Below are 8,910 nucleotides of genomic sequence, written 5' to 3'. Positions count from 1 at the left end.
GTGGCAGATGGAACAAGATTTATAAGAGTCAAATTCCCTAAGGACGTGGTGCCACTTCCATATAACACCAGTTTTGAAACAGAGGAAGGAACACAGTTTTTCAGAGTCATTCATGATCAGCAAGTAAAAATATGTAGAATATGTTCAAGTGCTGAACATGAAAAGAAAGACTGCCCTCAACTAACGTGCAGAGACTGTACAGCCCCGTGGTGCCAAGGCTGCAGAAAGTTATTGCTAAGATGCATATGTGAAACAGATGAAGAGGAACATGAGGAAATGGAGATGGAGACGCATAATGAAGTGGAGTATTTGTAAAAGTTCTGCTTTGTAAATAAGCTGTTTTAAGCTGTCCAGGGCCAGGCCCGCGGACCATTGACTTCACTGCTGGATGGCTCAATCCTCTGAGCCGCCCTCCCGGAGGCTGTGCGTGTCTTTTGGTGCCGTGGCTTAGTTGATTAAAGTGCCTGTCTCGTAAACATGAGATCCTGGGTTCGAATCCCAGTGGTGCCTTTGTCAGTGCTCGCATCCGTAAAGACCATTTTTTTCTGAGATTGGACTCCGAACAGGGGTAGCGAGGAGTGCAAAGGCAGCAGGCGGTTCCGTAAGCAAACTGCCCCACGTAATCTGCCAAAAAACACGGTTGTGGTTAGAAGGGATACAGCAAAAACCGGAAACTAACAATAAATTGCTTTTTCTACCTATTCAATTGTGTTTTATTAACGTCTACACCTACCCCAACCCTAAACACACCCCGTACAATAAGGCCAAAAAAGTAATTACTGTTGTACAGAGCAAGAAAAATTACGCTAAATTGAAGTGCGCATGCCCAGTAGTTTTTGCTGAATCCCTGCTAGCCTTAACCAACAAACACTCTTAAGCTGTCCAGTGCCTTGCCCGCGAGTCTCTGGCCTCTTCTCTGGATGCTTTCATCCTCTGACTCGCCCTCCCAGAAATAGTACTCATAGCTGTTGTTTTGGCTTAGCTGGTTAAAGCGCCTGTCTAGTAAATAGGAGATCCTGGGTTCGAATCCCAGCGGTTCCTTTTGGGAGAGAACAGGCTCCTCCTAGGGGAGCCCAGCTTTTTTTTCCAAGAACGGAATGCAAAGGGGTTGCAGACGAGCGCAAGGCCAGTAGGCTGTTTCTTTTGCAAACCACCCCTCAGCTTCTGCCAAAGAATGACTTTCTGGGCTAATGCATCTGGGCAGCTGGGCGCTGTGGCTTAGCTGGTCAAAGCCCCTGTCTTGTAAACAGGAGATCCTGGGTTCGAAGCGGTGCCTCTTAACTGTTGAATTTTCTCTATGGGCTCTTTCTTGTGTCCCTGATGGTGCCTCTGCTTTTCGAGCCACACTTCTATTGTGCAGAGGCCCGAGGACCTGTCCTTCCTGCCCACAGAGCTTGTGACGTTTCAGCATTGGTCAGGCACATACCCAGAGAAGAAATTTTCATGTGCCTCTTCTAAGCTGCCGGGCAGGCTCTGTGGAGGAATGGACAGGGCATTGGGCTTCTAGACTGCCCGATGAGCCCATTCAAAGGTTGTGTTTTCGAGTCCCAGCAGAGTCATGGCATTTTACTTTTTGTTGAGCCTTATACTGCACACTGTTGCACTCCGGCAACAGAAAGTTGTAAATAAGCTGTTTTAAGCTGTCCAGGGCCAGGCCCGTGGACCATTGGTGTCACCGCTGGATGGCCGATCCTCTGAGCCACCCTCCCGGAGGCTGTGCGTGTCTTTTGTTGCCGTAGCTTAGTTGGTTAAAGCACCTGTCTCGTAAACAGGAGATCATGGGTTTGAATCCAAGCGGTGCCTCTCAACTGGTGGATTTTCTGTATTGTATTCGTACAAACGAACATCCACCACAACTGCCCAATAACTACACAATGGCCAAGCATCGATTAGACCTTCTAGGAAAGAGGCTAAATAAGGACCCAACATTGCTTCAGAGGGTATTAGAGACTCTTTGCGCAAAGAATATGCAGAAGAGGTCGTCGACATTAACAGAAAAGTTGGCTGCGTGTGGTACCTGCCACATCATCCAGTGCTACATCCACATAAGCCAGAGAAGGTTCGTATCGTCTTTGATTGTGCAGCACGGTACCAAGGTACTTCATTAAATGACCACATTCATCAAGGCCCAGACCTTACCAATAAGCTGTTATGAGTCCTTCTCAAGTTCAGACAAGAACCCATTGCTCTGAATGCGGACATCGAGAGTATGTTCTATCAGGTCCGAGTGCCATCTGATGAAAGAGATGTGCTTCGCTTCCTGTGGTGGGAAGATAACAACCCGAACAAACCACCTAAGCATTATCGTATGACGGCTCATCTGTTTGGAGGTGTCTGGAGTCCTAGTGCTGCCAATTTTGCCTTGCAACGAGTGGCGGAGGACAATCGTGGAAACTTCTCTGACGACACAGTGGAAACGGTGAATCTGGTTAAATGTTTTCCCCTTTCTCAAATCGAGCTGATCTCAGAAGCCTGTCTGTGTGACGTCACACAGACAGGCCCCTCCCACGATAGTTTGATTGACAGTAGCGTTTCAGCACAGACTGGACTGGTGTCTTACCTTAGACCCGCCCTGAGTGAGCTGTCATCAGTCCGCCATTGTTTCACGCTGGAGCAGATTGAGGTGTTCTGTAGTTGGATGTAATAATGAACATAGCAGTCTTCATTTACCCCTGACATCTGAGCCGCTGAACTCGCAGTGGATTACATTTGTTTCTGAAGGGAATGTGTCCCCGATCTACATACATGCGTCTATGTTCGCGTGAATCATTCATGATCCAGCCTCAAGAAGTGAGTATAATGTTTTGTAATGAATCTTCGTATTATGTTACCGTTATCCCTAACGGCTCCGACGAGGTTTTGTTCCGTCCTCTACGCTGTGACAACTCACAAAAGACTATTTTTAGCCAAGCAGCGCGGAGAGCCGCTTCAGAAATGTGCCGCGGCTGGCTGGTATAAACACAAGCATTAGAGCGGCCGCGATCAGCTCCGGTGGCCGTGGAGCCGTAATGTGCCGCAGACGTGTGCAGTGAGGCGCAGATCAGCTCTAACGTCACTGAATCTGCTGTTAAAAATGAACCATCCATTCATCATATCATGCAAAACATACACGACAAATAGCGAGTTTTTCATAGCTTCTCGAAACGTCATAGCATTTCCACTCCGGCGATGACATGACTGTGGTGCCAAATCATTTATGTCCCCACGCATCATACACGTCGTCCCGCATTGACGTCATCAAATTTTGCCTTGCAACAAGTGGCGGAGGACAATCGTAGAAACTTCTCTGACGACACAGTGGAAATGGTGAAGCGAAATTTCTACGTCGACGATTGCCTTAAGTCAGTACCAACCATTAAACTTGCTTCTGAACTCTGGGAACTGCTCACCTGTGGAGGCTTTAGATTAACCAAGTGGTTAAGCAATTCCAAGGAAGTGATGAAATCAATACCAGCTGATGATTGGGCAAAATCGTTATATGAGGTAAACCTTGACCAAGAGGATTTGCCATTTGAACGAACACTGCGCGTCCTTTCGGATGTAGAACGAGATTGCTTCACATTTGATGTCAAGTCAGTGGACAAGCCTGTAACAAAGAGAGGAGTATTGAGCACTACCAGTTCCATCTATGAATCTTTAGAATTTGCAAGACCTTTCATGCTCAAAGCTAAAGCAATCTTTCAAGAGTTGTGCCGCATGAAAGTCGACTGGGAGGAGGAGTTACCAGTGGACATAGCAGCACAATGGCACAGATGGTTGAACGACTTGACTCTGTTGTCAGCACTGACAATTCCAAAATGCCTTAGATCAACATCCACTAGTTGTTTGTTACCGACCCAGCTCCATCACTTTTCAGATGCATTGGAACTGGCTTACGGTGCTGTTTCATACATCAGGATTGGCGACACCTGCAGGCTGGTGATGTCAAAGGACAGACTTGATCCAATCAAGCCAGTTAGCATACCACGACTGGAGCTACTAAGTTCAGAATTTGTTGCTACGGAGCTGGATCAGCATATCAAGCAACACTTAGAGATTCCAATTGAAAGGACTTTCTTTTGGACAGACAGTACCATTGTACTTCAGTACATTAAAAACAAGCATTGTCATTTCCAGACATTTGTCGCCAACCGTATATCAAATATACATAAACCCTCAGAATCATGTCAGTGGAGACATATTGATTCTGCCTCTAACCCTGCGGATGACGTCTCTCGAGGGATGACAATGAGAGAGATTTTGGCAAGTGAACGATGGGTATCTGGTCCACACTTTCTTAGACATGATGAGGAACATTGGCCTGCTCAACCTATTATAAATGACTTGCCGAACGAAGCAGAGATCAAACAAGGCAAAGAAGTCTATGCAGCTAGCATAACACCAAACCAAGCAATGAATAATGCAGTGGACAGACTACTGGAACGATACTCCAGTTGGCATCGTTTGAAAAGAGCTACTGCTATCTTGTTGTGTCTCAAGGCTTTGTTACGCAAGAAAGCAAGAGTGCATCTTTCTGACCCCATCACTGTTGGTGAGCTCCAGCAAGCAGAGTTAGCCATTCTCAATTACATACAAGCTGCAACTTTCAGATCTACTCAAGCCAAACCCAGTTCTCTTCTCAAACTTAAACCCTTTAGGGATGAAAATGATCAACTCCTTCGTGTCGGAGGCAGACTAGTGAATTCCCCAATTCCTTACGAGGCTAAACATCCAGTGATCCTACCTAACAATCATCACGTCACCCAGCTGATTATTCGTCACTACCATCTTCGCTTGGGTCATGCAGGTCCAGAACGAGTTCTTACAGAAATTCGTCAACGTTTCTGGATTCTAAAGGGATGTGCTGTCATTACCCAAACTCTCAAGTCATGCCTACAGTGTCACAAGTTAAGAGCTAAGCCGCAAGCCCAGCAAATGGCAGACTTACCTGACTCTAGAGTGACACCGTGTGAGCCTCCATTCACTCGAGTGGGCATAGACTACTTCGGGCCATTCTTGATTAAGAAGGCACACAGTGAACAAAAGAGGTGCACTCACTTTTCGAACCAGACTTCAATTGTGCAGATATTAAATAATAATAATATTGCAACAAAATAATATATAAATAAAATATATAAATAAAAATAATATTTCAGTTATGCAAACAGAATTCAATTCCCCTGTCAAGCAGAAAGAAACGGAGTGTATTTACTCTAAAGACAAATAGACCAATTTGTTGGCAGAGGCTATTTACATTAACTCCGCCCACCAATGCCTGGCTGCGATAAACAGCACTGCAAAAGACACATGTATTTCTGTAATATCAGTGGTGCAGCGAGTAAAATGTGAGCAGTTTTCTTTTGACGCGATTGACCCGAGTTCGATTCCGGCTTTTGTCAAACTCGTGCTTCTCCTTTTTCCATCACATAGCAAATCAGAAAGGCATTTGTTTTCAATAAAAATTAAGTAAACATTTGAAAAGTGGAAATAAAATGCCTCATTAATAATACAGTGTTATGTATGCCTAGCTGTAGGTAGGTTTTTGTCCCAATAAAGTGGCATTCATCTAATAAAATTTATATATATATGATAAGTTACACTCAATATGTTATTGCATACTGTTCTTTAATGTACTACAGTACTGAAGTATAAATATCTGCCACCTAACTACTATTTACACGCCTGTTGCAGAATTTATCATTATTTGCACCTAGTGTAACTAGAATATATAACTTTTTCCACTTAATATAACTGCCAAAAATATCATTTTTCAATTAAAGACAGCTCAGTGTTGATTCAGTTCTGTCCAATATGTAAAGTTCATCAATTATGAAATGAGTTCAACTGGGCAATATAGCATTGTTTACTACTATGAAGCCTTATTAACAAGCCTTTGTAAAAAGAACGGTTAGCACATTTGTTTGTAAGGTAACAACCTTGACAGCTGTGCTGAATTAATATTCAGTGTTTATCATGTGACGACACTTAAGCATACTACTCTAAAACATTTCCTTATTGTATACTGTTTCACACACTATTCTTTAAAAAATAGTAGGCAGTATGCACTGTACACTAGGCAGTAAGCAGTAAGCAAGTATGCCATTTCGAACACAGCCAATCTATTTAAAGCTGTCCAGGGCCAGGCCCGCGGACCATTGGCCTCATCGCTGGATGGCTCGATCCTCTGAGCCGTCCTCCCGGAGACCATGTGTGTCAGTCGGCGCCAAACAGCAGCAGCCAGATCCAGCACAAGCTGCAGGAGCGTCATGCTGAGGTCTGGTTGCAAAAGACAGCCCAGTATCTGACAGATTGCAAGGGGATTGCCAGTGCTGTTACGTCAAGCCTGATCCTGCCTGTGACATTTGAACCTGCTCCTTCAATGCCTTCGGTACCTAAGCACCGGTGGCTGATGCAGGTGTATGCCCAAGATGTCCTGCAAAGGCTGGATGAGATCAAGGCCACTATCACATTACAATATGGTCGGATCTTAAAAATGGATTCTACTAAACAAATGGCCAGAAAACTAGCAGGACGCAGCTATGGCACCGCTACCTTGGCAATCAATGTTAATAATAAGCATGGACAGGTGATCATGTCCATGCTCACAGCCAGTGAAGGTTTTGGTCTTGGGCCAATGATTGAAGGCCTCATAAAGCAATACAGAGTGGCTGGGGTGGCTCCTCCCGAGGTACTGTATGTCGACCGAGACTGCTGTGGCAACACTCTTCTGAGGAGGATGAAGAGTGGGAGCAAATGACCATTCGGTTAGAAGTATGGCACTTCATGCGGAGGTTTGCTGTGGGTTGCACCACCGACTCTCACCAGTTGTATGCCACATTTATGAGTCGCCTCAGCCTCATGTGGGACCAGGTCGAAGAAGGCAAAGTGTGCAGAGCTAGAAGCTGACCAGAAACTATCATCCGAGGCTCATGTGCTGCACTGTATCAGCCGTAGCGAGCTATCCCTACATTGCAGGAGAACCACTCGTGGGACCAAGGAGACCCTGGTCATGATTGAGAGCCATATTCAGGCCTTTGATGGAGATGCTGGTCGTGACACTCTGGGAGTCCCGCTAATAAACTCAGCCCGGATGAGAGAGATCTTGAAGTCCCAGTGGAAGCATGTGGCCTGCATCCAGGATCTTCTAGGTGTGCAGCTCTACATGTAGACGGGCACTGTAGTGAAGAGAGGGCACCATCTGCCAACCTACCGCTGTGCCAGAGGTTCTACTTCGCTTGAGTCATTTCACCTGCACCTTAACAGATTCATCTCAGGTTAATAAGTGATTTAACTAAATTATTAAAATACGATTTGATTGATAACACTTTATAATAGCTTTCATTTATAAATCATTAACAAACATTATTTAATGCTTAACAGATCATTAGTTAATATATATTCACATAGCTAGAAATATGAGATAATGTGCTTGTTAATGTTTACTAATGAACTTACTAAACATTACCTAATGATTAACATAGGATTATTTAATGTAAATTGAAATGCTTAAAAATGTCAGTAAACTTTCAGTTCATATGATCTTCATTTGTTGCTTTGTTTGTTGTGTAGACCTCTATTTCCACATCTTAACAAATAATCTGTTAATTATTTGTTCATGTTTTTGCAGTACCCAATCTATAAAGTGGAAACTATTCATCATTTGAAAATGTTTATAAATGTTTACTAATCCTTAAAGGGGTCATATGATGCTTTTTTAAAAGATCAACTCCGCATTTGAACGGTCAATAGCAAATACTTAAACTAATAACTAAACAGTAGCTGATTCAGAAGCGCCAGATTGTCATAGCAAAGTCAGAATTACCTCCTCTCCTAGGTTCACGAAACGGTCGTCCATAAAATGCATTGCTGTTCTGTTGTAAGTAATCTTAAAGATTCCTAAATGCATCTACTTTCGGAAGGCCAAATAAAGTGCTTTTGCTTTCGCCTAGAAACACACAGCTCTCCCTGACATAACTGCTTCAACACTAACTGCGGTTACTGAAACCACGCCTTCTTTCTTTGCATGCACATTTGGGCGCATTATGCAAATATTTCCACATAGTGAGGTAGATATGTGGGGGCGTGTTAGAACGAGCCATTTTAGGGGGGCGTGGCAGAGTCTTAACTTTGATAAAGAATATCTCTTTGGTTTTGAGACTTTAGTCTTTGCAACTTCAGGGATCTTATCTATGCACAATCAGCTTGTAACACTCCAAAGAGAAAGGAAAACTTGAAATCGCATCATATGACCCCTTTAAAACCTAATGAGCAGTCATCTCAATGGCAAAAAGTATCCCGAAAGACCTGAATTTACCCAATTCAAACATCTTTACTAATCATTTATTAATAATTTGTTCATGTAAATGTTTATAAACGATTACTAATCATTTAGTATCTTTATGGCCATTGGACTTTTAGCTAATATAACAAGGTTTGTGTAAAAACCTTAAATCTATCCGTACCACGAAACCTGTCCCTAACCTTACCCATATCACACCTCAATAGCAGCAAAAGTGTCGTGCAGTAACACAAGCTTTTAATCATTTTACAACATCTGTTCAAATCATTTGTAGTTTTTCAATAAGTGCTTGATCATATGGAATTGAAAGTTTAATGACATTTGTAAGCATTTTAACTTACATGAAATAATGATTTGTTTGAACATTATCTAATGTTCAAAATAATAATCTAATAAGTTTATTAACAAACATTAACAAGCACATTATCTCACGTTTCTAACTCTTTGAATATATATTAACTAATGATCCATTAAGCATTATATAATGTTTGTTAATGATTTATTAATGAAAGTTATTATATTGTGTTAACAACTTTTCAACTGTTAACAATTGTGTTAAAATTGTCGATTTTGTCAGTATTTTTTCTGAAGAAAGATAAACATGTATAGTGATGAAAGTCGAAATACTAAAT

The 8,910-nt window shown here is 42.7% G+C and overlaps 1 non-coding gene across 1 annotated transcript; it reads left to right on the top strand.

Moving 5' to 3' along the window:
- Positions 1–436: 436 nt before the first annotated feature.
- Positions 437–510, top strand: trnat-cgu (transfer RNA threonine (anticodon CGU)). The gene has a single exon. It is a non-coding gene; the product is annotated as a tRNA-Thr (tRNA).
- Positions 511–8,910: the final 8,400 nt, after the last annotated feature.

The sequence above is a fragment of the Sinocyclocheilus rhinocerous genome, unplaced genomic scaffold, assembly GCF_001515625.1.
Source record: "Sinocyclocheilus rhinocerous isolate Xijiao unplaced genomic scaffold, SAMN03320098_v1.1 scaffold1101, whole genome shotgun sequence".
In the NCBI taxonomy this organism is placed as follows: domain Eukaryota; kingdom Metazoa; phylum Chordata; class Actinopteri; order Cypriniformes; family Cyprinidae; genus Sinocyclocheilus; species Sinocyclocheilus rhinocerous.
This window is presented reverse-complemented; position numbering and strand designations above follow the sequence as displayed.